Here is a 6,000-nt window from a genome sequence, read left to right as displayed (position 1 = left end):
ATTTATTAAGGATGGCGCCTAGAGCCAACCTATCACTGTCATTTCAACATCGCCTACTGGGCTGTCAATTTCCATAGTTGTGTGTCAGAAGTAAACAATACCTGACAGACCAGTCACATTAGTCGCAACTAATTTGTAGCCACTTTTCCTGTTTAGTGATAAGAAACGGATTCGTATCCACAGTGCTGTTTGCCTGGAATGCCTGTTCAGATAACAGCCTCCTCAAATGTCATTCTTCCTAAGATAAAACACTTAAATTGCATTTATTTTATCAAATCCCGTTATGCCTCTTCGTCTGACTTAACTAGAGCTCTCAGTCGATCTGCATATGCCCTGCCCTTCCAAGGAGTTCCAAAATATGTGTGTGTATGTGTATATATGTATATATATATATATATATATATATATATATATGTATATATATATATATATATATATATATATATATAATATATATATATATATATATATATATATATATATATATATATATATATATATATATATATATATATATATATATATATATATATCCATTGACAAGTTCCCTTCAGCTTCAGGCCGCCTCTTTAAAGTAATCTATTCCTGCGTTAATAAGCAGGGGCGTGGCGACCAGTAGTGCAGCGGGAGCAGTGGCACCGAGGTGTAAAGGGCTTAGCGCCCTACTAGGCCTTGATGGTTCCTGCATTTCGCTGCCCAAACTGCAGTCAGGGGGCCGGGATTCCGTTTCTGGTACTACGCTACGGCGCGTGACGTAGGTATTTACCTCACTGGTGGCAAACGTGTGTCTGCGTGTAGCACACTCACAACAGCGCTCGGGGCACAGTGCCGTGGGCACTCAGTTCTGTGAAAGGGGAGGGCCCGGGCCTTTGTTTGGTAACACACTGGGGAAGTGTAGGGGGACGGTGAATGACAATGGGGGCATGCCACTAACAGCCACGAGGTGTTCGGAATACACGCTTGAAAGGGATTAGCAATGGATGCCTCTGTAGGAATGCTTGGCATCGGGTAGTGTATACAAAGCAGCAGGGCGCAGACTAACCTATTCACAGCTTTTCCTCAAGTGCTCAAGTTCAAAGGGCCGACCTTGTTCCTTAGGATAATGAATATCACAACAAGTGCAGATTGCAGCCACATCAAAGCGCGACAGTGTGGTCATTGTTTAAATAAAATTAGCCTGGCGACAGAAAGACTTCCTAGGTGTGAAGCTTAAGGAAATGCTGACCTTCCCTCACTGTCCAGGTCATATCGAAAGCTGTAAATGCATTTCCTGTGCTCACCACGTGGATTTATAAGAGGCAGATAGATATATAGGGCTTATACGTGACATGGGTCAAAAATAATTTTCAGAGATGACTAATTTTGCAGAGCTTTTACTGTATCATTTGACTGAGGGTTTCAACTCACCTTTGCATTGCAATGCATTGAACACAATTAACAAGCTAGGGCGCTACAGAAAACATGTTGTTTATTTGCATAAGAAAGCCATTTTTGCGTACCAAATAGGGAGGCCTTCACATGGTTGACTTTTGCCTTGTGCTCCTTGCACCTCTCCTCTGTACAGTGCTCTGAAACAGCCTTGGGTGAAGTTTGCGATCTATAAGTCAATAACTACATAAATAATTTAAGATGTAAACAAAATTACTTGGGGCCGATGTCCCAGCATTCTTAAGTGCCTTGAGCTACTGTAGTGCTAAACTGCCCTTTATATGATGAATGTACATGTTGGGGTGCAACTTTCTGTGCAATAACCGCCAAGGTTTCCATCATTCTACTATATATCCGTGTCCCTCCTGCAAAACTGAAGCATTCTTCAGGGTCCCAGTTATGAGAATATGCTTTCCATCTCTATTCCATGATAGCTCACATGCTATGCTTGTGAGACATGTCATGAGTACTTTCCTTTCAAATAGTATTTTCACGTGCCTAGGATCAATGAACATGTTATTTCATGCAATGATGGATTAATGGTACTTATTTGTGTACTAAATCAGAAGTAAAGGCCATATCAGTACTGGAAGGGTACTTAAATTTAGGTAATGTACAGCTCTCAGGTGAGCCCTAGGTTGGCTACTATGTGTGTCGTCATAGCCTATTATGGGTTTGTTACTAGTTATGGGGAAAATGTCCTGGTCTGGCTATACCTGCTACAGCAATTTTGAGGCCTAGTAACACCCCGCATATACAGTTTTCTGTTTAACCATTACAAAGACAGAACTTAATTTGCAACAAAAAAAAAATGGGCGAATGTATAAGGTTGCTTAGTCTCCACTCCATCCCATATCTCTTTCTTCCACCATCCTACACTTCCTATCTCTTTATCTCACTCTTGTGGTGTCTTTTTCATCCTGTAATGTCTCCATTTGTCGCTGTTTTCATATTTTTTCTTCCTCCTTCTTTCTTTCGTTTCTGCCTTCTCACTCATGCTCTGGGTAAAAGTCTGTAGATGAAAAAGTAGCCCAGGTGCCAAAACAAAATGCTGATGCCCACACTCTCCATACATCAGCTAAAATTTAGCTCTGCTGGTGAATGTGTAAGGAAAGTGCTACAGTGGGTAGTAATACTGCACCTGTGTTACCTACATATTTTACCGTATTATCGTTGGTCAGACTGGTCATTTATAGTGACACCAGGGTTGCAGCATGTTGAGGCAACTATTACCTCTGATACGTACAAGGCAGTGTATTGTTATCAGGTGTGTCCAGCATGTATATCCACATAATTTAACCTCATTGTAATTATGTGGATGACAACTGCTTGCCACCTGTTTCTGATGATGGGGTAGTTACAACTGCACTTTGAAGATTCAAGGGCCTCTTAAGTATTTGTGCTTTATGACTTGCCATTCGCACCCGCTTAATTTACCACTGAAATATTGTTGGCTTTTTAAAAATATGTTGATGCTATATGATTATGAGGTAATTCAGATGCCACACATTTTCCAGCCTACTCTATGAATGTGGGTTGGAGCTTTTAAAACGAATGTTTTCCCTGTTCCCTTTGTTTAAAGGGACACGGGCTGCAAATCAATACAAAACGGACATAATTCACAAAACCACTTAATTTGTATACTACAGCTCATAATAGTAGATACGGTCAAAGAGGTAGCCACAAACTAATATCTTGGAGGCATAAATGCATTTACTATTGCTTATTTGTATGCCACAACTGTGTATAATTACACAGTGATAAACTGCATTTAAGAGGAGTCGATTAAGTGGATGAATGAATGGTTTGTGTTGTGTTTGTGGGCGAGCATAACCTTCTGAGTTTGTGGCAATCGCAAACTCTTTTCTGATCATTTCTGACTCTGGAAATGGTTGGAGATTTTCTCCATCAATAAGCAGAAGTAAATCACCTTTCATGCTGTAAAGGGAAATCAAACGACCCATATTAAGCAGGTATATGGGTGAGAGCATTTCTCCATGAGTAAAGATATCTTTCTCATGAAAGAAAAAAAATTGAAATTGCGCAGCAGACCTGCCATTGACTGAAGTGAAATGTACTGTATGTACATTTCTACACTTGGGAAATAACGTGTAAAATGTCATGACATTCCCATTGGTGTGCTTAGAAATATCCGACCGGCGCAACTTTCCAAGTGTACTTTTCAATGTTTGTGTACTGCAAACGCAGTAAGCCTGCACCCAATTGTAGGTGTCCTACTTTGAGTGCAGATTTACATTTTTGGGGGAAATGCCCAATGTTTTATTAATAAAGGATACGGTGTTTCAAAATTACTCAGTACAGAAGTGATAGTGGGATCTAGGATTCAAAGTAACACATTTTTCCTTGATAAATTGCAATGAGTTTCAGTCATTTACAACACCCCAAGTAAAAGATTTAAAAATGTTCTTGCGTGTATGGTCTGAATAGACAAATGCTCTCCATCTACAGTATTCATGTCTTCTCTGCAGTATCTACTCATGACTTGCTACACTGAAATTTAGGGGTTTGAAAACAAAGAGGCAAGATTCAACAGATGATGAGTGCCCGCTAAAACAGACTCACATGGGAAGCAAACTAGTGTGATGGTTAAGAGAAACCATCAGATAGACGGATTGTGAGAGTGGAAAAATGTATCTTTATATATGTGTTTTAACTTGTGAAAATATTAACATAGGAATGCCTAAACAATGGAACAAAGAGAAAAATGTGACTTTTCTTAAACATGCAATTTAACATGTAGCATGATTTTTTGTAGCAAGCACCCATTTCTACTATGTTTACACTGTCAAGCTAGAGTTGGCCTAATTTATGTATCTATTCTCTGCATTGCCTTTATTTTAACTTCATTAAATAAATAAATAAATAAATGCGTTTAGGAAGATGTTGAACAGTGCAGATTTAATGTAACAATTCACACTCTATTTCATTAGACATGTCATCTTTGGAGAATGTTGTGACTTTAAAAATGTATTTATTTATTTCCTATGCTACATGTTCTCATTGTATTTGGATACAATTTAGCTGCCACATATTCACAATTATGAATGCCAATAGTATTTTAAAATTAAAGTGTACGCAGAAAAATGTGAAGCTCGTGACTTAATTCTGTAGAAGCGACAACTAGAATGTTTCTGCTTTAGACTAGTTCATTATCATGCAGTGGAGTTCTGAAGAACTAATAGTGTGAACTGCAGGGTTCTCATGGGAACTCAAAGTGAATCTAATGCACATGAATATTTGCAACTAAGTAGACTGTTTGCTGACCATGCTTTACCAACTTCGTACATTTACCATGGGAATGAAGAAAGATGTAGAAGACCATCAGATGATCCTTTTTCATTGGACTGAGATGACCAAACACCAACAAGGATGGAAACATGTATTTTGTGTTTTATATGTGTTCCGAGTTAGTATAGTACAGAGATATTGGGGAGAGAGCTCTTCCAACACTTTTCCTTAAAGCATGCTCTGAGAGCTTTATGCTGCCCATACTGATCCCGGCTATTTGTTCTGTGAATTCCCCTTTTCCTGGCTTTCTGTCATATTTAATGTGATCTACTGCTGATGGTGATTCCTAAATTCCTTTAGGATAAACCCTACTACTGAGACTAACTTCTAAATCAAGAGAGGCGACTCGGACGAGTTTCCAGAACTACTCTTCATGAGGAGTTTAACTAAATTCTAGTGCTATAATACTTGCTGCTTAAATCTCACTGTTTTCTGAAAAGGACTCTGTATGGGTTCTGGAAGGTTAGGATCTGCTAGAGTAGAACAGGAACTTGATTAATATGTCCTTTATGGAAGACACTTTAATTTCTTTAATTGTTGCTAAACATTATTTTTCTTGATATTTCTGTAAATGGATTTATCTATTTCTTAACTTGAATAAAGAAAGCTAATACCAAATACTAAACTTTAAACAATTTAAATTATTCTAAACTCTCATGATTAACTGAACATAATAAGTGGTGTATATATTTTGATGCTGGCTTAATGCTCCACTCTAAAACGGCAGATCCAGTTGACAAGGCGTGTGGAGTTGGAGGCAACCTTTGTAAATTTAGAGTTGAATTGATTTAAAAAGAAATATATTTCTGTGCTAGCACTTACAAAGGCTTTTTTAGCATTCTTTGAGGGGTTATTGAAGCCTGTTGATACTAAGAAATAGGGTTGCCATAGTCATGTGGCAGAAACATGGACAGTTTTACATTACGGTTTAACTATTGCACCAATAGTGATTTCATTTTCAAACCAGTCAAATAATGAAAATGAAATAATACGTTGCAAGATAGCTTATCAAGAGAAGCAAAATGTGAAGAGTGAGTATCCCAACTGAGCTCAGTTCTGAACGAGAGCACATAAGACTAATATCTTGCAAATGAGCATAGAGAGTGAATACACAATTGCAGTAACTATAGCAGGCATACTACTGAACTATGACTAGGGAAAGCAGTTTCAGTAGCAGGGAAAATACCTGCAGTTACAGAGTTCAGATACAGCATGGGCACAAATCATTTCCTCATCTAGTTACATTAGAATTTCCAACTTCTC

This window comes from Lissotriton helveticus, chromosome 7 (genome assembly GCF_964261635.1).
Source record: "Lissotriton helveticus chromosome 7, aLisHel1.1, whole genome shotgun sequence".
In the NCBI taxonomy this organism is placed as follows: Eukaryota; Metazoa; Chordata; class Amphibia; order Caudata; family Salamandridae; genus Lissotriton; species Lissotriton helveticus.
This window is presented reverse-complemented; position numbering follows the sequence as displayed.